Source organism: Lepidochelys olivacea, assembly GCF_965140295.1.
Source record: "Lepidochelys olivacea isolate rLepOli2 genome assembly, chromosome: 1".
NCBI classification, from domain to species: Eukaryota; Metazoa; Chordata; order Testudines; family Cheloniidae; genus Lepidochelys; species Lepidochelys olivacea.
The window spans coordinates 3780298-3803319 of NC_140411.1; the positions used below are offsets into that span (position 1 = coordinate 3780298).

The 23022-nt window shown below is 45.4% G+C and overlaps 1 pseudogene across 1 annotated transcript; it reads right to left on the reverse strand.

Annotated features, from left to right (window-relative positions):
• Positions 1 to 1693: 1693 nt before the first annotated feature.
• LOC311515541 (olfactory receptor 52E4-like) lies at positions 1694 to 2621 on the reverse strand (annotated as a pseudogene). The gene has a single exon. The product of its transcript is annotated as an olfactory receptor 52E4-like (transcript).
• Positions 2622 to 23022: the final 20401 nt, after the last annotated feature.

Genomic DNA, 23022 nt, shown 5'->3' on the forward strand with positions numbered 1-23022 from the left:
GCTCTGAGTTGCCCCTGCCCATCCTGGCTAATAGCCATTGATGGACCTATCCTCCATGAATTTATCTAGTTCTTTTTTGAACCCTGTTATAGTCCTGGCCTTCACAACATCCTCTGGCTAAGAGTTCCACAGGTTGACTGTGTGTTGTGGGAAGAAACACTTCCTTTTGTTTGTTTTAAACTGCTGCCTATTAATTTCATTTGGTGACACCTAGTTCTTGTGCTATGAGAGGGCATAAATAATACTTGCTTATTTACTTCCTCCACACCAGTCATGATTTTGTAGACCTCTGCCATATCTCCCCTTAGTCTTCTCTTTTCCAAGCTGAAAAGTCCCAGTCCTATTAATCTCTCCAATATGGAAGCCGTTCCATACCCCTAACCATTTTGTTACCCTTTTCTGAAACTTTTCCAATTCCCATATATCTTTTTTGAGATGAGGCAACTGGATCTGCATGCAGTATTAAAGATGGAGGCATAACATGGGTTTACATAGAGGAAATACAATATTTTCTGTTTTATTATCTATCCCTTTCTTAATGATTCACAACATTCTGCTAGCTTTTATGACTGCCACTGCACATTGAGTGGATGTTTTCACAGAAGTATCTACAATGACCCCAAAATCTCTTTCTTGAGTGGTAACACCATATCTAGACCCCATCATTTTATATGTACAGTTGAGATTATGTTTTCAAATGTGCATTACTTTGTATTTCTCAACACTGAATTTCATCTGCCACTTTATTGCCCTGTCACCCAGTTTTATGGGCTCCCTTTGTAAACCTTTTCAGTTTGCTTTGGACTTAACTATCGTGAGTTGTTTTGTATGTTCTCCAAGCTTTGCCACCTCCCAGTTTACCCTTTTCCCAGATCATTTATGAATATGTTGAATCGTATCCTTCCTAGTACACTAATTGGTCTTGTCAATTTATTACTTTTAAATGTGTGTATTTGCTCCAAAACCTCTTCTAATGACACCTCAGAGTTCCTGAGACTTTCACCTAAAAAGAAAGGCTCAGATTTGGGAATCTCCCTCTTATCCTCAGCCATGAAGACCGATGCAAAAAATTCATTTTGTTTCTGTGTTATTGTCTTTATGTGCTCCTTTATCATCTCAATCATGCAGTCACCTCACTAGCTATTGAGTAGGCTTCCTGCTTCAGATGTAGTTAAAACAATTTTAGCTGTTACTTTTGGAGTCTTTGGCTATCTGTTCTTCAAATTCTTTTTGGCCTTCCTAATTCTATTTTTACACTTCATTTGCCAGAGTTTATGTTCTTTTCTATTTTCCTCAATGGAATTTAACTTCTACTTTTTAAATGATGCCTTTTTGCCTCTTCTTTTCCTTTGTTGTTTAGCCACAGTGGAAGAATATTCACAAGATACTGCAAGTGATGCTAGTCAATGTCCATATTTTGTATTAAATTACTCTGTTACTGTTAAAAGAAAAGGAGTACTTGTGGCACCTTAGAGACTAACCAATTTATTTGAGCATAAGCTTTCGTGAGCTACAGCTCACATGTTAGTCTTTGGTTATCCTCCAGGCTTCCTGAAGTATTGGACATGGAAAAAAAAGGTAACATTTCCCACAACGCTGAGCTCCGCCAAACATGGACAGAGCACTCTGGATTAATGAGGACATATACTTTCTAATTCTTGTTACAAAGATTTCAATCGGTGACCCATGGTGATCATTTTCTGCAGATATATTTGCCCACTTTGTCACAAAGCTCTTTGGATCTGACCCCATAAATGATAGGGTTGAGCATGGGAGGGATGAGGAGATAGAGGTCAGCCAAGATGATGTGAATGTGGGGAGCGATGCCCTGACCAAACCGGTTTGTCAGGTTGGAAAAGAGGCTGGGAGTATAATATGTCAACATCACACAGATGTGGGCTGTGCAGGTGTTGAGGGATTTTTGGTGGGCTTTCTTGGAGGGGATTCTGAGGACAGTCCTGATGATCAGGCCATAGGACAGGGCAATGAGTGTCAGGTCTGACATGTTGACTACAAATAATAGCACCAGGCCGTATATCCTGTTCACTCTAATGTCCCCACACGACATCGTCACCACAGCTGTGTGCTCGCATTGAGTGTGGGGGATAATGCGATTTGCACAGAATGGCTGCTGGCTCAGGAGCAGGGGCAGGGGAAGAATGAAGAGAACAGATCTTATCAGTCCCACAAACCTTAGTTTAGCAATACGTCTGTTATTGATGATGATGGTGTATCTCAGAGGGTTACATATGGCAACGTAACGATCAAAGGCCATTGTCACAAGGATGGTGGAGTGCATAAGAGAAACAGTGTGAAGGAAAAACATCTGGCTGAGACAGCCACCCATAGTAATAGCTTTCAAATTGAACCAAAATATACACAGTGCCTTTGGTACGACAAAGGTAGGTGTGGCGATGTCTGTGAGTGCCAGCATGCAGAGCAGCAGGTACATTGGGTTGTGGAGAGTCTGCTCTTTGTATACAACAAACAGAACTGTAAAATTTCCAAACAGGCTGATAATGTAGAATATAAAGAAAGGGATGGAAATCCAGATGTGGGCAGCTTCCAGGCCAGGGATGCCCATTAGGATGGTTAGAGTGGGTGATGTTGAAAACTGCCATCAGGTGGTCAATGCATCAGTTGGGCTCAGAAATTCTCAAGATGCCTGTAAAGGGAGAGAAGCGCAGTGAAGGGGGGTTACGCCCTTTATAGAAAATAGTATGATAAATATTTTATAGTTAACAACAATCTGGAGGTGATCAGTGAAGTGACAACATTTACATGTGGCACCAGACTATTTAGGTCAGAGTCAAGTGCAGAGAAGTCCTCTGAGGGAACTGAACAAGCCAAGTCAACAGGGAGCAAGATGGCAGATGAATTTCAATGTCAATAAACTGTGATGTATTTGCCCATTGGAGGAAAAAGCTTGAACTAAGCAAAACATTGGGATCCAGGAAGAGTAGGATAGGAAACCATACAGAAAATACAATGGCATGAGATCAGTCAGTCAATATTTCACCCTCCTCTGGTCTCCTCTATGTAGTACTGGGCACCCTTCTCACACAGAATATTGCAGAACTAGAGGGGTTAAGTCCAGGGCAATGAGAATGATCAAGGGCCTGGGGAAACTGTCATATGGAGAGAGGTTGAAAAGACTGGGATTGTTATGTTACAGAGGAGATGAATAAGAGGAGATATGAGAAAATACTCACTGGTAGAGTAGATGGAGAATAAGTTCTCCCTGTCTCATAACACAAGGTCAAGAGGACATTCAACTAAACTGAAATGTGGTAAATTCAAAACTGATAAAAATAGAATGCTTTCTTCCCCCAATGCCTAAATAGAATGAGGAACTCCTTGCCACAAGATGTATATATGGCCATGAGCTAAGCGAGAATGAGGAAGGGTTTGGACATGTACATGGATACTGAGACTTTACACCTTCAGCCTCTCCCAACAAACCACTGTGCTGCCTGCTTCTCTGTGTAGATCTCCCTACCTACTCCCACAACCCTCAGCACTGCCTGCTTGTCCATTTATACCCTTCTCCCCACCTCCATAACACTCAGTACTGCCCATCTGACTGTATATATCCCAGTCCCTGCCACAGAACCTCCAGTGCTGGCCACTTGTCAATGTATGTTCCCCACCTCACAACTTCCAGCCCTGCCACACTGTGCTACCCCTCAGCCGGGACCATCAGCAGGTGCCAGATCCCACAGAGACAGCTCCCAGAAATACGTCCTCAGACTAAGTTAAACTCAGTGTCTGCCTGCACCCGGGAAAAGGAACCTATTCAGTGAAGGGAACCCCAGCAGCAGCTCAGGCTGTGCAGGGAAGGAGAGAGGGACAGACCCGGTGAGAAGGGGAGAGGACATGGAGACTAGAAGGAGCCAGTGTGAGTAACTCTACCTCAAAACGACAAAACGCTTTAACGTATTGCAGCCCATTAGAAACCCAGACACCCCTTTCTGAGGCTGGTGTTCCATGTTGGCAATTGCTGACATTACCACAAGATTGTTGTAGGGCTGCTCACGGGAGGAGGGATAGTCCAGAGGGGGGATTGGTCAGAGACAGTCTGCTACAGTGAGGTCCACATTCCATTACAGTCTGAGACACCCACTATCCCAGGAGGCCTCATTACGCCTCTTTGCTCTGTGCATTAGGCAGGATGTCCATTCCCTATTTTGTCCAGTTTCAGGTATCTTTACCACTGTAATGTGCATACTGGCCGCCCCCCTCCCACCAAAACACACAAACATTGTGCATCCCTGAACTGCCCATAGTGAGATTTCCAACACCGCCTGGTTTCCTGTAAGCCAGAAACCTGCTTTTATTTCTCCTGCCTTTTGATGCTTCTCATCCTCTCTATACCCAGAGATGCAGGGCCACAGAGAAACCAGACCCTCCCTTTCTCTCTGAAAAAAAAATCCTAATTGTTCATTTACAAAAATGATTAGGAGACCAGGGCACCTGATTTATGGGGAGAGGCTGAAGGAATTGGGCTTGTTTAGATTGAAGAAGAGGAGAGTGAGGGGGGATTTGAGAGCAATGGTCTCAAGTTACAGTGGGGGAAGTCTAGACTGGATATTAGGAAACACTATTTCACTAGGAGGGTTATCTAGGAAGGTGTTGCAATCTCCACCCTTAGAAGTTTTTAAGGCCCAGCTTGACAAAGTCCTGGCTGGGATGATTTAGTGGAGTTGGTCCTGCCTGAGCAGGGGGTTGGACTAGACGACTTCCTGAGGTCTCTTACAACCCTAATCTTCTATGACTTTATGAATCTCTAAGGATTTCAGCAACTCTCCTGCCAGCTCCTCTTTGGTTCAAATGAGCTCACTCCATCTTTAGCAGTGACAGGACAACTCCAGTTGAACTCACTGGAGGTTCATGGCCGGTGTGAATCAGGACATTCATTTAAGTCCTTACTTGAGGACTTAGGCCATGCTGGGAGTTCTGCCATTGAACTCAATGGTACAATATTTCACCCTTAGTATTTAATTTTGGCCCCTGGCTGTGAAAATCACTCCCAGCTTCACATCCTGCTACAGAGAGCACTATTATCCACGGTGCTGGAAAAGTCTGAGGGAAACCCCCAGTTTCTGTGGCGTTCTGAGACAAGGCATGAGAGATGGGGATTCCAAAACTCACAGGGGCTCTGACTTTGCTCTCAGGGAGGTCAGTGTAAATCTAGAGTGACCTACCAATGGCAGAATGTGAGAGCAGAATCTTTCCACTGTGTGAAATCCTGTGTATTCCATTCTTCTTGTGAAACATCTGGTAACACAGATACCCACTGCAGAGGCCTTGGCTGCACTTCTGAAGAGGCCAGTGAAGTTGCTGAATTGTAACACTTGAGTGAACCAGAGGAAAAAACACATAGACCAAAAAAAAGGAAGCTACTGAGACAAATAGAAGGACACAGTAAGAGACAAGGAATTTATCTTAAAAACAAATATTTGTCTAAACTATTTCTAATAAATTTTTAGTTCCAACTATTCCAGGTAAATCCCTTGGTGTTTCTGACAACATTAAGCAGTTCATGCTGTTTGTGCTGGTGAATTCCTGCTCTCATGGTTCGTGACATGAACCCTGGAACCCTCCCTGAGCCCTCAGCACTAAAATTATTGCAGAAACAGGCAACTTACCGGAATCCCAATCTGCAGAGAAAAGGAATCTCCTTATTGAGACAGAAAGGCAGAGCCCAAAGCATCAGTCTATGAGTCTCACATGTCTGACACTCGCCATGCTGTACAGCAACCTTTATGATTCCCCTGTACAGTCCCTGAGGGCTTTCAGGTTGGCCAGGACTCCCAGGCAATTCCCTCAGCTCTGTGAACAACTGGAAGAGCAGAAAATAGACTCTGGAGAGCTTCAGCCTGTGAGCCTCAGGAATAAGAAATGATTTGCTGTTAACAGGGGCTCAAATTGTCAGGGCAAAACGGAATATTAACATTTAGATGAATCTTGGGTGAAATAAGGTCATTGTCTATATGTGTCTTTGAAATTTGTGCTGATAGTTTGCCTAATGGATAAATTGCCCTTTGTTGATCTGTGTAACTTATTACCGGTAGTGTTTAGAAAACAGAAAGGTACATCTAAAATCTATTGTTTACCTAGGACTGTATGGTCAAGTAGATGCTAGAAAACTGTATAAAAGGCCCTTGGGTCTTGATCCTGTTTTTCTCAGATCTAATTGAGAATTCATGCAGGGAAATCTAAGCCAAAAGGACTGAGATCCCAGTTCCGACTGTACTGCCCTGAATATAAACTTTGGACTATAACCTATGGACCATTTCTGAAAGAATTTTTGCAACTACAAAGCTCACTCTCTCTGCTGTGTATCTGAACTTCAAGAATTGAATTCACATCTGTATATATATTGATCCTTTAACCAGGGGCGGCTCCATCACTTTTACAACCCCAAGCAGCCGCTGCTGAAAGAAAGCCAAGGAAAGTGTGGGCTCCTTACTGAATGAGTGAGGCAACCTAGTGACAGAGGATGTGGAAAAAGCTCATGTACTCAATGCTTTTTTTGCCTCTGTCTTCACTAACAAGGTCAGCTCCCAGACTGCTGCTCTGGGCATCACAAAATGGGGAAGAGATGGCCAGCCCTCTGTGGAGATAGAGGTGGTTAGGGACTATTTAGAAAAGCTGGACGTGCACAAGTCCATGGGGCCGGACGAGTTGCATCGGAGAGTGCTGAAGGAATTGGCGGCTGTGATTGCAGAGCCATTGGCCATTATCTTTGAAAACTCGTGGCGAACCGGGGAAGTCCTGGATGACTGGAAAAAGGCGAATGTAGTGCCAATCTTTAAAAAAGGGAAGAAGGAGGATCCTGGGAACTACAGGCCAGTCAGCCTCACTTCAGTCCCTGGAAAAATCATGGAGCAGGTCCTCAAAGAATCAATCCTGAAGCACTTGCATGAGAGGAAAGTGATCAGGAACAGCCAGCATGGATTCACCAAGGGAAGGTCATGCCTGACTAATCTAATTGCCTTTTATGATGAGATTACTGGTTCTGTGGATGAAGAGAAAGCAGTGGATGTATTGTTTCTTGACTTTAGCAAAGCTTTTGACACGGTCTCCCACAGTATTCTTGTCAGCAAGTTAAGGAAGTATGGGCTGGATGAATGCACTACAAGGTGGGTAGAAAGCTGGCTAGATTGTCGGGCTCAACGGGTAGTGATCAATGGCTCCATATCTAGTTGGCAGCCGGTATCAAGTGGAGTACCCCAAGGGTCGGTCCTGGGGCCGGTTTTGTTCAATATCTTCATAAATGATCTGGAGGATGGTGTGGATTGCACTCTCAGCAAATTTGCGGATGATACTAAACTGGGAGGAGTGGTAGATACGCTGGAGGGAAGGGATAGGATACAGAAAGACCTAGACAAATTGGAGGATTGGGCCAAAAGAAATCTGATGAGGTTCAATAAGGATAAGTGCAGGGTCCTGCACTTAGGACGGAAGAACCCAATGCACAGCTACAGACTAGGGACCGAATGGCTAGGCAGCAGTTCTGCGGAAAAGGACCTGGGGTGACAGTGGACGAGAAGCTGGATATGAGTCAGCAGTGTGCCCTTGTTGCCAAGAAGGCCAATGGCATTTTGGGATGTATAAGTAGGGGCATAGCGAGCAGATCAAGGGACGTGATCGTTCCCCTCTATTCGACATTGGTGAGGCCTCATCTGGAGTACTGTGTCCAGTTTTGGGCCCCACACTACAAGAAGGATGTGGATAAATTGGAGAGAGTCCAGCGAAGGGCAACAAAAATGATTAGGGGACTGGAACACATGAGTTATGAGGAGAGGCTGAGGGAGCTGGGATTGTTTAGCCTGCAGAAGAGAAGAATGAGGGGGGATTTAATAGCTGCTTTCAACTACCTGAAAGGGGGTGCCAAAGAGGATGGCTCTAGACTGTTCTCAATGGTAGCAGATGACAGAACGAGGAGTAATGGTCTCAAGTTGCAGTGGGGGAGGTTTAGATTGGATATTAGGAAAAACTTTTTCACTAAGAGGGTGGTGAAACACTGGAATGCGTTACCTAGGGAGGTGGTAGAATCTCCTTCCTTAGAGGTTTTTAAGGTCAGGCTTGACAAAGCCCTGGCTGGGATGATTTAACTGGGAATTGGTCCTGCTTCGAGCAGGGGGTTGGACTAGATGACCTTCAGGGGTCCCTTCCAACCCTGATATTCTATGATTCTATTCTATGATTCTATGAATTGACGCCGCGCCCGGATGGAAGGGCGGCACAGCTGACACGCCCGGAAGAGCGGCGGAGTTGCCGCCGAATTGCAACCGCAGGAGACGAACTGCCGCCCCATTCTCAGTGCCGCCCCAAGCATCTGCTTGGAGAGCTAGTGCCGGGAGCCGGCCCTGCTTTTAACTATACACTCTCTTTTTTCTTGTAATAAATTTTAGTTTAGTTACCAACTGGCGGTAAGCATGTATTTGGATAAGATCTGGAATACTCAATGACCAGGGAGGTAATGTGTCCAATCTTTTGGGATTGGTAGAACCTTTTCTATTATATGATTAAATGAGATTTTCGGTAATTTTTATCCTATTTGACTTGTGTACCTAGGTGGAGGCCTGAGGTGTGGTTATTTTAAGAGAACTGTGTTGCTGGCTTCTGAGTAACCAGTGAGGTATAATAGAAGCTGTTTTGTGCTGGCTTTGTAAATCTAAATATTGGAATATCCACCAGCTCGCTGGAGGATTGCCTGCTCCATTCTTTGCAGTTCACCCTGTGGAAGTATAACATTGTATAAGTATAACCTTGTATAAGGGGACATGCTGGATACGTTGTATATGAGAGGGCATGCCAAAACATGTTACAAAGTATCTGAGGGAGCACACGTTGGGACAGTTAGCTTTTGAATGGAGAAGCAATTAAGATAGAGCCAGCACATCAAAGAAGCAGGCATCAGAATGGAAGGTGTGAAGGGCAATTAGTTAAGTTAACTGGACGCTGTTAAAGGAGATTGTTAAGGGTGGCAGGTAATTGAAGATACGTGACTGGTCTCAGGGATCTCGAAGGGTGGTGACTAAAATCCTTTTCTTCTTTTGTCTGTAACTTCTCCGTAACTTGTTCTCCAGCAAGCTGTATAAATTAAGAGACACAAGCCCCATTCGGGGGGCTCACTTCTAAATGTATTAGCAGAGCAGCTTTGCTAATAAAACAGAGTGGTCTGATAAATTGTGAGTCTGAGTCAAACTTTGACAACCCTAATTGAGTGACCTCAGCTGGCCCCCAATGGGAGCCTGGTCACACCAGGCCCGTCCTTGAGACATACTTGAATTATGTGAATAATGTAACTGAAGTCAAGGTAGCTAAATCCACTTACTGTGGTGTCTACATCACGCTGTGTCCATGGGAGACACTCTCCCATCGACTTACCTTATGCTTGTCAGGGTGGAGGAGTACAGATATTGACGGGAGAGCGCTCTCACATTGATTTAGCGTGTCTTCACCAGACCTGCAAAATCGATGCCGCTGCATCAAGTGCAGCAGCTCCAAAACCATGCCCCCAGGGAGGACCTCCATCAGCGGCCTTGCAGTGAGCAGCTGCCATGGGGAGCAGGGACTGCAGAGAGCTGAAAATGGTTCTGTGGTTGGACGAATCATCTTATGGGCCTGTGTCTTGGTGGCCAGCTGCTCAAAAGTGTCATAGAATTATAGGGTTAGAAGGGACTTCAAGGGTCATCTAGTCTAACCTACTGCCAAGAAGTCTTTCTGCTGAGCTCTGTCCTCCTCCCTCAACTTCCAGCCATGTTCCAGGAACCATGCCCCCATTCTCTCCTCCAGCTGGGCTACCTCCCTCGTTCTCTGCAGCTGCCTCTCCTCCCTCTGTCTCTCTCTGGAGCTCCAGCTGTTCCTCTGCCTTGGCCACACTGTCCTGCAGCATTTTGTCCTTTTCCTTCTCCCACACCGGTTGAGTGTCTTGTCCCCCAGGCTCCTGGTTCCTTTTCTCCACACATCTGAGGTGTGTTAGTGAATATTAGCTTTTTATGATTTTTGTATTTTAAGTTTTTGTATTTCTTTTAGATACCAACCAAAAGCCTTTTTATTTTGTGAATTTTTTTTTAGATGGGGCCACCAGATCTGCACACAGTATTCAAGATGTGGACATACCATGGATTTATAGAGAGGCAATATGATATTTTCTGGCTTATTATCCATCCCTTTCCTAATGATTCCCAACAGTCTGTTCACTTTTTTGACTGTCGCTGCACATTGAGCAGATGTTCTCAGAGAACTATCCACGATGATTCCAACATGTCTTTCTTGAGCGGTAACAGCTAATTTAGACCCCATCATTTTGTAAGTATAGCTGGGTTTATATTTTGCCATGTGCATTACTTTGCACTTATCAACATTGAATTCCATCTGACTTCTGTTGCCCAATCACCCAGTTTTGTGAGATCCTCCTGTGGCTCCTTGCAGTCATTAATTATTTTGAGTAATTTTGTTTTTTTACCCCTTTTTCCAGATCATTTATGAATATGTTGAACATGCATTGGTCCCAATCCAGACACCCGGAGACACCACTATTTACCTCTGTCCATTCTCACCATTGGTTCCTACCCTTTGTTTCCTATCTTTTAAATGGATACTTGGCAATGTTTTCCTTCCTTTGTTTATAAATGAACTCCCTGCTCCAAAGGGAAAGCCAGGAGCAGCACAAGCTCTGCTGCATTTAAGAGCTCCGTTTGGGGCTAGGACCTGCACTTTAAGCAGACCTCAAGTATGAAATTCAGAGGTTCAGGGTGCGGGCTATAGGCTATGTAAGTGGTGCCCTGATCCCTGTATTTGAAGTCCCTCTTAACTTTGATATTCAAGCACTGAAGATTGAACAAGTAGCCAGCTGTCAAAAAACCAAAACATTTTCCCAGATATTGGACAGACACACCATAACATTTCAGGAAGTCTTTCCGGAGACATTCAGCACTGGCTGACAGCATCTCAGTTTTCAGCTTTGGATCTGATGAATGTGTTATTCTTCCATTGCTGAACTTTCTCAGAATATTCATTATGGCATACACTTCACATGCCACCACACTTTCATTTTCCAAGCACAGCACAGTATCACTGAAAACTTTCAGGGCATTCTGGAGGAAAAACAGATGAACCTCAACTTTGCTAGGCCCTTCACCTTGTTCACCATTTTCCATGTCGGAAAACAGCATTCATAGAGATTTTGGATACTCATCACTGCCCAGACAAAGCCTGCCATGTATTTACAAGCCTGTTTACAGCTGGGAAAAGACTGAACCAGTGTGTCAGAATGTGGTGCAGTAAAGTGGCATAGTCCATATTCACAACGTCAAATACATCCTTCTTTTTATCAGGGTATAAAGATGTATCTCAAAAGGAGTACCTTTGGCCAGCCTAGGGGGTTGTGGAAAGTCCCACCACTGACCAAGTTGCATCCATTGTCACAGGCATACATTAGTATTCTTGTAGAGTCTACCAGGTGTTATTGTGCTTCATCAACAATAAACCTGGCTGGGTGACTTCATATCTTATCAGGTATTGTGATCATTGGGTGGATCGCTCAAGGTCCACTCTGCCAACTGTCTGCAATGAGCTCGGACAACACAGAGGGACAACACATTGTGACAAATTCCACCTCTGCCTTGGTGGGTCCTGCACTTTCTGGTGGATTTGCTCACCTTAGAGGTTCACGGCAGCCCTCAGTTTGGCCACTTTTGCTACCAGCTCAAACCTGCCATTCACTAAGCTAACCTCATAACTGGCCAGCATGGGGGAAAGGGAGGAGAACAATCCTCATAGTCTCTGTTGTCCCACGTGGTGGGTCGGGGACAGGCCAGAGACCTTCCTCTCTGATATGACTCATATTCCAGGTCAACACCTCTTGTGTCAAATAGGGAGTTGCAGGGATGTGATTGCAGAGCCGTTGGCCATTATGTAAATATGTTGTAAAATAATGGTTATGGGACAAGAAATTAAAAACTCTGGATGAGATGGCTTCTCTAGCTGATGATTTGAGCAAACACAGGCATCTATTGTGAAAAAAAAACCACAGTGAGAAGGCTTTAAACTTGGTAGGACACAAGGTTCAAGTTTTACTCCTGGGAAGAAAGAGGCTGGCTGAAAATCTGGGCACTCACCTCCCCATTCTTAAAATCCCTGATCTAAATCTCCTGTAAAAACAGAAGATCTGAGAATGTGCTATCATTGTAATTCCACTGATCACCTGAGGAATAAATGCCCTGTGCTGGAGGGAAGCAGGAAATAGGTATCTTATGTGAATTCTACCACCCTGAGCACAGAAGCCCCCCATTAATCTGTCACTTGTCACACTGGGTTTCTAAAATGGGCCTTTGCACAAGGCATGAAGCACACAAAGGCTGCCAGCATTAATGGCAGGGAACACCTTGGGTGGGAACATACAGGGCAGAAATTTGTGTGGTTAGGTGAAATGTAGTACAAGAAGGGGTCATACTGCCAGGACAGATTCCACAGTTTTTCTAATTTTTTTTTTTACTTTAGGTCAGGCCACTTTTGGATAGCATCCACTTTGGCCTGTGGGGGGTTGATAGTTCCTTGACCCACCTGGTGTCCAAGGTAAGTCACTCTGTTTAGGCCTATTTGACACTTTTTAGCCTTAACAGTTAGTCCTGCCTCCCTTACGCTCTCGAAGACTTTTTGTAGATGCTCCAGGTAGGTCAAGGAACTATCAACCCCCTACAGGACAAAGTGGATGCTATCCAAAAGTGGCCTGTCCCAAAGTAAAAAAAAAAGGTCCAATCCTTCTTAGGCTTGGCCAGATATTACAGGTGATTTGTACCTCACTACAGCCAAATCGCTGCCCCACTGACAGACCTAACCAAAAAGAAACAGCCAAAGGCAGTTCAGTGGACTGAAGAGTGTCAGAAGACCTTTAACCAGCTTAAAGCGACACTCATGTCTGACCCTGTACTAAGGGCCCCAAACTTTGACAAACCATTCCTAGTAACCACAGATGCGTCTGAGTGTGGTGTGGGAGCAGTTTTAATGCAGGAAGGACCGGATCAAGAATTCCATCCTGTCGTGTTTCTCAGCAAAAAAACTGTCTGAGAGGGAAAGCCACTGGTCAATCCGTACCATTGTGTACGCGCTGGAAAAGCTATGCCCATACATTTGGGGACGGCATTTCCACCCGCAAACAGACCATGCTGCACTACAGTGGCTTCATACCGTCAAGGACAACAACAAAAAACTTCTTTGGTGGACTTTAGTTCTCCAAGATTTTGATTTTGAAATACAACACATCTCAGGAGCTTCTAACAAAGTGACTGATGCACTCTCCAATGAAAGTTTCCCAGAATCAACTGGTTAAAATCTTCCTTGAGATGTGGAAAATATTGTTAGTTTTTATATAGTCAGTAGTACATCTAAAGGTACATGTGTCTAATTGACTCTGTTTTCTCCTAGAGCTCCAGGAAGAAATCACAGCCAGTGTGGAACCAGCTGTCCGACACTATCTGCAATTTGGGGGGCGTGTCATAAATATAAAGGGAAGGGTAACAGTAAGGCTTGTAACAAGCCTTCTTGTGTATAGTACTATAAAATCCCTCCTGGCCAGAGGCACAAAATCCTTTTACCTATAAAGGTTAAGAAACTCAGGTAACCTGGCTGGCACCTGACCAAAAGGACCAATAAGGGGACAAGATACTTTCAAATCTGGGGGTGGGGGGAGGTGGTTTTGGTTTGTCTGTTCTGAGTGCTTGCCAGACACAGATCAAGGAAGCAAGCAATCCAACTCCATTAGAATCAGTAAGTATTAGCAAGGGAATGCATTAGCTTATTTTTGTTTTGGCTTGTGATTTTATATGTGCTAAGAGGAAGGTGTATTCCTGGTTTTCTTTTTGTAAATTTAAAGTTTGGCCTAGAGGGAAATCCTCTGTGTTTTGAATCTGATTGTCCTGTAAAATTACCTTCCATTCTGATTTTACAGAGGTGCTTCTTTTACTTTTTTTTTCTTTATAATAAAGTTCTGTTTTTTTAAGAATCTGGTTGGCTTTTTAGTGTCCTACAAACCCAAGGGTCTGGTTTTGCTCACCTTGTTTATTTTTCAAGCCTCCCCAGGAAGTGGGGGGGGTGTGGGCCTGGGAGGATATTTTATGGGAATAGGAACTCCAAGTGGTCCTTTCCTTGATTCTTGGTCTTAATCACTTGGTGGTAGCAGCATACTTCAGTCCATGGACAAATAGAAATTTATTCCTTGGGGAAGTTTTTAACCTAAGCTGGTAGAAATAAGTTTAGGGAGTCTTTCATGCGGGTCCCCACATCTGTAGCCTAGAGTTCAGAGTGGGGAGGGAACCCTGACAACCCTAAATTCAGTCTGGGCAGGACCTGTGAGAATTTGCAATAAGAGAAGTCCCACTGTTTATCAGCTAGAAATCCAGTCAGAGAAGAAAACCACACTGAAATGGTTCCACTCCTCACAGCTGAAAAGTTGGAAAGGAGAAAACCCTGATAGGTTCCAAACAAATTAAAATTACTGCACATGCTAGACCCCAAGAGGGCGTTTGGAGCACAGTGAGAAAAAAAAAAATCAAGAGCTCACCCCCGAGAAAGGGAGAGGGAGAACTCAGCTGCATGGTTTGAGCATAAGTTAATGTTTAGTTTTTGTTATTGTGTAACCTCCTGCTACATAGGGAGGGGGGAAAGTTTTGTTTTATTTTTCAGATGAAGAGCATAGATGCTGAAACATTTTGGAGGTGAGGCATTCCTGTGTCTGCTGGTGTTGAACTACAGCTGTGCTTCTTTGATGGTGTGACTCCAGAAACTATTGTATTCAAGGTGAGGGGACATTTCCCATGGCAGGACATGCTTCCATGCTGATGATGCTCATTAAAAAAAAGCATTAATTAAATTTGTGACTGAACTCCTTGGGGGAGAATTGTATGTCTCCTATTCTGTTTTACCCACATTCTGCCCTATATTTCATGTATCAGAAGGGTAGCTGTGTTAGTCTGTGTCCACAAAAACAATGAGGAGTCTGGTGGCACCCCGAAGTCTAACAGCTTTATTTGGGCATAAGCTTTCGTGGGCAAAAAGCCCCCTTCATCAGATGCATGGAGTGAAAATTACAGATACAGGCATAAATATACTGGCACATGAAAAGAAGGGCGTTACCTTACAAGTGGAGAACCAGTGTTGACAGGTCCAATTCAGTCAGGGTGGATGTGGCCCACTCCCAATAGTTGATGAGGAGGTGTCAATACCAAGACAGGGGAAATTGCTTTTGCAGTGAGCCAGCCACTCCCAGTCCCTAGTCAAGCCCAAATTAATCGTGTTAAGTTTGCAAATGAATTGCAGCTCTGCAGTTTTTCTTTGGAATCTGTTTTTGAAGTTTTTTTGTTGAAGAAGTATGGCTACTTTTAAATCTGTAACGGAGTGCCCAGGGAGATTGGAGTGTTCTCCTACTGGCTTTTGAATGTTACCATTCCCGATGTCTGATTTGTGTCCATTCATTCTTTTATGTACAGCCTGTCTGGTTTGGCCAATGTCCATGGTTGAGAGGCACATGATGGCATATATCACACTGGTAGATGTGCAGGTGAATGAGCCCCGATGGTATGGCTGATGTTGTTGGGTCCTCTGATGGTGTTGCTAGAGTAGATATGGGGACAGTCTGTGGCTGGGATATTGTGTCCATCAGCTACTCTAACCAGCCCTCCCATCACTGAGCAGCCACCTCCACCCTGTACAACCCCGCTTCAGCAGATCCTGTGACAGGCCATAGTAGCATTTCGCTGATGAACCTGTGCTAGCCGTGAGCTGGAGAGGGACATAGAGAAGATGTAGAGGCAGAGAGATTGTGGGAGGGTGGGCCTAGCTCAGAGTGGATCACTCAGATCTCTGCCTAACTTTGGGGATCCCTGGATTCTGGGTCCCCTTTTCATTCCTCAGGGAGAAGGGAAGGGACCTCCCCTCTTGGCATGATCCGAGGGAAATCCATAGGGAATCTTGTGGAATATCCTTTCCCTTATTATTAGTATTTATTATTTATTTCAGCAGATCACAGCTTTGACAGCATCATCGTTACCACTCGGCCGCCCTGAGGTAGCCCTGTGATTAAACAGAACCATATGAACAGTGATGACAAGCCCGGATTCCAGTAAGAGAGCCTGCAGCTGGGCTGGTGCTGCAGTCCAATTAGGTAGCATCAGCATGCGTCCCCTGTGAATTGGTCTCCTGCAGTTTGCCATTCGCTGTGATGACGGATAAAGATGGTACACACTAAGTCAAGCAGCTGACATTCCCTAATGGCCAAGTGGTCCCCAAGGAAAAGTGCAGGCATGCTTCATAAAGACACCTGCCTCCCCATCTGAACAGATACGGCCTGCTGCCCATGCAATCTCCTCTATGACTCCTTGTCATTTAGGGTGAAGACCTCTGGTGTCAGCGGATCCCCATCTAGCAGGAATTGGGTACGTTGGCAGGTTTCACTCTCTTTAAAATGTGAAGTGGAGGGGAAAGGCTGGAAGCTGTTTCCACTGGCAGATGTTCAGTGCAGCTGCAGGGGACTCAGCAGGGCTGTCAGCGTGACTCAGTGACGGGGCTGGAGGGCAGGCAGCACTAGGTAGCTTGGGAACCCCTCCCCCACATCTGCTCATGCTGCATGGTGGGTTATTTGGGTTACACAGAAATCTGAGATTGGAAGCAACCTCAGTGGGTTAAAACCCTGATGCCCCGAGTCAGAATTTCTCAAGGGGTCCTATTTCTACCACTGCCATGTGCTCTCGACCCAATTCTGCCAGAGGCTGAGCAAGAGGAGACCCAAGGAATATCAGTGAGTAGTTCCCAGATCACCTCATGTTTATTTGCCTCTGGAAATGTTATTAGGAAATGTATTTTTAATTATTTTATTCTCTGATTTGACTGTGAGCGCAGGAATTCAGATCTGTGTTGCTCTGTGGTAACAGGTCTGACAGGGATTATTTCTGTTTTCTGATTGGCTGAGGGCTCTAGAATCTCTGCCCTATAGAGTTACAGGGCTACCAGCATCTCTGCCCCCTCTCTGGTCTCCAAGTGCCTTCCCTCTCATGGGGTGGAAACCCACAATCCTCCCACCCTCAGACTGGGCCTTGGGCTACCACACACTGCGGGTCAACTGTGCTTGCCAAGCAGGTCCCAGTGGGTTTGACACCTGTGGTTCTTCCCTCTGGGAGTGGTGAGATAAGTGGTCAGCCAGCGTTCTTGAACCAAAATACGGTTTAATCTGAAGAGTAGGAAGAAAGTGTAACATGGGAGAATAAAAGGGTTTTCAAAGAACTGTATGTACATGTCTCTGATACCAAGCCCTGAAACTCTGATGGGGATCCAGGCAGGCCGAGGGCCTTCAGATTTCCCGAGCAGTGTTTGTGAGTGTCAGTCCAAAGAGCTTCTCAGCAACCGCTGCCCCACCTCTGGACAGACTCCCAGTCCTGGCAATACACACAGTGTAACATGGCTGGAGCCTGGAAATAGGCTCTTACCAGCTTGTACCTCTGGTGTTGTCTCTCAGCTTCCCTGAAGTGCTGACTGAGAGATGGCTTTTCTTGATCTCTTACTTCCCAACCTCCTTGTTTTCCAGCAGTCTCTTATTAAAGTAAGAGCAGCCATACCAGTTTAACCTAAGATAGCCTTGACATAAACATCCCGATTGTAACCCAATATACCTGTAGAGCAAATATCCCCAGAACTGGGTTTAACATATGCACTCATTATGGCAGCTCAGCTCCATGTCTGTCCCAATACCGTTCCCAGGTGGTATGGATTTTGTGAATACAGGACAGAGGCAGTCAGTGAGAAAGAGCAGTAGACTACTTTTGTGTGTGAAATGAAGTTGCATTTCAATGAACTCTCATGCAATTGACTTTGAAATCCATGTCCTGCAAACCCTTATCGTGTCTGAATAACACGTGCTGAGGTTTCTATGTACTACAAAGTGAGAGCTCAGGGACTCAATATTATCTACACTGACCCCACTCCAGATACAGGCTACAGACTGACAGAACAGAACCTGAGGAGAACGAGTCAGCTGTTGACCCAGGGACAGAGGAGCTACTAGACATCTTTTTTTCTGACAAGTGACTGAGTGGGGGCTGAAATGCATGATCTGTTCAGGTTCTGAAGAAATCCAGGTGACAGACACTACATTTGTAGACCCACTCTAACCTGGTAAATAATCTCTGAAAGAAAATCAGAGGGGAAAGAATGGGTTGACGTGTGTGTGCTAAAGTACAGATGTGTAAATATTACAAGCCAAAACTTCTCATTGTTAGACAAATTTTATAAATCAAACTGTCATGACATGCCTGTATATTGAAAGCCAGCAGCAGAGTTGTTGGAATCTCTACAGGATGGAGCAGTGGTAACTTTACTGCTTAATGGCTTTTGCTTTCAAAAGTATATCAGAAGTACTCCACATACTGTTTGTTTATGGTATGAAATAGTTTTCAGTGAATAGTTGCATGATACCGTCTCCTGCTGACTGACCAGAAGCTGTTTCTAACACTTACATTCAGGGTCATAAACACAATCCATCTGCAATACCTGGGCAACACTGTCCAAAAAGTCCTGTGAGAACAGAACCGCTGGTCCGTGTTTCAGCAAAGAGTGGAGTTGAGGTACAGGAAAGGGGAGTGTAATAGTGGTTGTATGTAACCTACCCCCATAACCTCTTACATGAGCATGGCTGAAGGAACTTCCACACTCAGCTAGATATTAGTGAAAACCTAGTGTTTGCAGTCTTCACCCATCTGTGAAGCGAACCCCCAGCACAAAGCTGAAGTAACTGTCTGGCTTTGCTTGTAACTTACCAGGTATATACAGACCCGTGTATGGGGAAAGGATGCAGGTCCTGTGAGGAGGTAGAGAAGCCTTCAGGATGATAAAACTCTCTAGATTTTGTCAACACTAACCAGGCAAAGCACTTCAGTTGTCTTGGAGGGATTCTTGGGGGTCAGAGTGTATCACCGGGAGCATTTCGTAAGGGACAGTTAATACAGCTCCGTTCTGATCGAATTTACACATGTGACGCTGTAAATGTCAATGTTACTGAATTCAGAACCAGGACCTGAAAATTTATCCAATATACTGGAAAGAGGCAATGACATAATTTGGACTCTCCGGAGTGGACAAAATAATATGTGTATATATATATATATAATATAATGAGGCAATGAAACATGTTTATAAATAGTGTGGCAAAATACCTTGTTCATCTCAGTAGGCTCAGTCCTTTTTAGCTTTGGAGACTCAGGTTTGGGGCAAGACGAATCCTTACAGGTGGCACAGAGTCCTGTTACTCCTCTCCTCAGTCAGTCCCTAGTATTTGTTTTCCTTCCCTTCTGGGGAGTGAGTGCAGCCTCCCTACTGGGAAGGTCGTAACAGTTTGTCCATGAGCCTTTGGAAAGTAGCGGGCACCCCATGCAACCCAAAGGGGAGGACAGTGTACTGATATAGTCCCTCTGGAGTTGCAAAGGCCGTCTTCTCTTTATCAGCCTTGGCCAGGGGGACCTGCCAATAGCCCTTGGTCAGGTCAAGTGTAGACATAAACCATGCTTTTCCAAAACTGTCAATTAGCTCATCTATCTGGGGTACAGGGTACACATCTGTCATAAAAATAAAGGGAAGGGTAAACCCCTTCAAAATCCCTCCTGGCCAGAGGAAAAATCCTCTCACCTGTAAAGGGTTAAGAAGCTAAAGGTAACCTCGCTGGCACCTGATCAAAATGACCAATGAGGAGACAAGATACTTTCAAAAGCTGGGTGGAGGGAGAAAAACAAAGGGTCTGGGTCTGTCTGTATGCTGCTTTTGCCGGGGACAGAACAGGAATGGAGTCTTAGAACTTTTAGTAAGTAATCTAGCTAGGTATGTGTTAGATTATGATTTCTTTAAATGGCTGAGAAAAGAACTGTGCTGAATAGAATGACTATTCCTGTCTATGTGTCCTTTTTGTAACTTAAGGTTTTGCCTAGAGGGATTCTCTATGTTTTGAATCTAATTACCCTGTAAGGTATCTACCGTCCTGATTTTACAGAGGTGATTCCTTTACTTCTATTAAAAGTCTTCTTGTAAGAAAACTGAATGCTTTTTCATTGTTCTCAGATCCAAGGGTTTGGGTCTGTGGTCACCTATGCAAATTGGTGAGGATTTTAACCAAACCTTTCCCAGGAAGTGGGGTGCAAGGGTTGGGAGGATTTTGGGGGGAAAGATGTGTCCAAACTACGTTTCCCAGTAAACCCAATTAAAGTTTGGTGGTAGCATAGGAAATCCAAGGGCATAGGATAAAATTAATTTGTACCTTGGGGAAGTTTTAACCTAAGCTGGTAAAAGTAAGCTTAGGAGATTTTCATGCAGGTCCCCACATCTGTACCCTAGAGTTCAGAGTGGGGAAGGAACCTTGACAGCATCAAACTGGGACACCTCTGTCAACTTTCGGAAGTCGTTGCAGAACCTCATGTTGCCATCCAGCTTAGGCACTAAAATCACTAGTCTTGACCATTGGCTAGGAGATTCTTCAATGACTCCTAAGGCCAGCATTTTCCTGACCTCTGTCCTGATGTCCTGTCTTTTGGCCTCTGGGATCCGGTATGGCTTGACGTTCACTTTCACTCCCGGCCCTGTGAGGATGTGATGGTGAACCTCAGTAGTCCTGCCTGGCTTTTCTGAGAACACATCCTGATTGCATTTAATCAAGCTGATCACTTCAGATCGTTGCTCCGGAGTCAACTCCGGGGATATTCCCACTTGGTCTGGCAGGTTGCTTTTAAGGGATATGTCCCGAGTGCAACCACATACGTTTCTCTATCCTGCCATGGTTTCAGCAGGTTTATATGGTAGATCTGCTCCAGCTTCCGGCTGTCGGACCTTATAGTCGACTTCTCCTATGGCTTCTATTATCTCATGTGGCCCCTGCCACCTGGCCTGGACCTTGCTCTCTGCCATGGGTATGAGCACCATTACCCGGTCTCCCACCTGGAACTTCCGGATCATTGCTTGGCGATTGTAGTATGCCCGTTGGGCCCCTTGGGCCTTCTCCAGGTGTTCGCGTACGGGGGGGGGCGGGGGGGACTTGGGCTATCCTGTCTTTCATTTGCAATACATGTTCAATGATGTTTCTCCCGGTGTTCAGATGTTCCTCCCAGCCCTCTTTGGCCATGTCCAATATGCCCCTGGGGTGGCGGTCATATATCAGTTCGAATGGGGAGAATCCAGTGGAAGCTTGGAGAACCTCCCATACAGCAAACAGCAAATAAGGCAGCAGGGTGTCCCAGTCTTTCCCGTCGTGACTAACCACTTTCTGTAGCATGTTCTTCAATGTTCTATTGAAGCGTTCAACAAGACCATCAGTCTGGGGATGATAGACTGACATCCTGAGGGTCTGTATATGGAGCATTGTACATAGTTCCTTTATTAACTTAGACACAAAGAGGGTCCCTTCATCCATCAGGATCTCTTTAGGTATCCCCACTCTGGAAAAAATCCAGACTAATTCTTTGGCTATGGCCTTGGACATGGTGTTCCGTAGGGGTACGGCCTTGGGATATCGGGAGGCATAATCTAGTACTACCAGAATGTACTGATGACCCCAGGCTGACTTCTCCAGTGGCTCTACTAGATCCATAGCTATTCGCTCGAATGGGATTTCAATAATTGGTATAGGTACCCAAGGCCCATGTAACTGACATTCTGGACAGGAGGTACAATATCGCCGGACAGCCGCATAAATGCCGGACCAAAAAAAACCTCTGAAGAATCCGATCAAGGGTCTTATCTACCCCGAGATGGCCCCAAAAGATGGCTGTGGGCCAGATCCATCACGCCCCTCTGATGGTTCTGTGGGACCAAGAGTTGTTCTACGACTTGCTCTTGGACCTGGACTACTCTGTATTGCAGATCACCCTTAATCACATAATATGGCCCTGGGCCCTTGACTCTCCCCTCCACGGGGACCCCATTTACCTCAACTACTTCTTTACAAATATTGCTGTATATTGGATCATTGGTCTGATCCTGACCAAAGTTCCTGAGTGAGGTCCCCATTTGTCCAAACTCAGGGGGATGTACCTCTGTCTCCCCCTTGGGGAAAACTCCCAGGGAACAAGGTCCGGCTTTGGATCATTGATCTCCTGCCCCACCCCACTGTCCGTTGAGCCACATCTTTCCCCTACAAGTATAGATTTCTGGTACTGGATCAAGATCCTCATTCCCCTTCTTTTATCCGCCCTCCGTTCCCTCCGAGGCTTCTGGGGCTTTCCCAGCGGGGAGAACAAATCCTGGCCAAATACGTGGAAGGCCGGGGGAGTGTTATCTATCTGGGCCACCCCCTGGGTCCTGGGTTCATTATTTTCTTCCACCTTCTCCCCAGGGAGTAGGCTATCAAATTCCGGGAAGTCTTGTCCAATAAGGACTGGGTAGGGGAGTTTCAGAACTACTCCCACCGTCACCTTAGTGGGGTTTCTGAGAACTTCTATTTTTACAGGGATGGTCGGGTAGTAACTGACATCCCTATGCACACAGGATATTCCTGAGTGTTTGGCCCAGGATAGTTGGTCCTGCCTGACCAGCCTTCCCGAGACCAGAGTGATTGCACTTCCCAAGTCACTAACGCAGTGGTCTCTATACCATTCATCTTAACGGGTCCAGTGTATCTATGAGGGACCATTGCAACCCCTACTAGACTTATTAGATCACATGGTCCCCCTATATCTCCCAGTTTGCACTGCATGGGCTCTTCTAGATTTGGGCATTGGGTAGCGATATGCCCCAATTCGTCACATGCATAACATCAGTACCTTGCTCGGGGCAGCCCCTGGTTTTTTGGGCTACTGGGCTTTATCCCCTGAGCATTTCTCCCCCCAGTCCTCAAGTCTCTCCAGGACCTCTGACTGCTCTTCAGCCTCCTTCCTCCCTTGCCCTGGTGCTAGGGCAAACTGGGACCTCGATGCAGAGACTTGTCTCTGATTCTGGTGCCTTCCTTCCCTGGTGGGATGCAAAAGGTCTTCGGCTGCTAGGTGT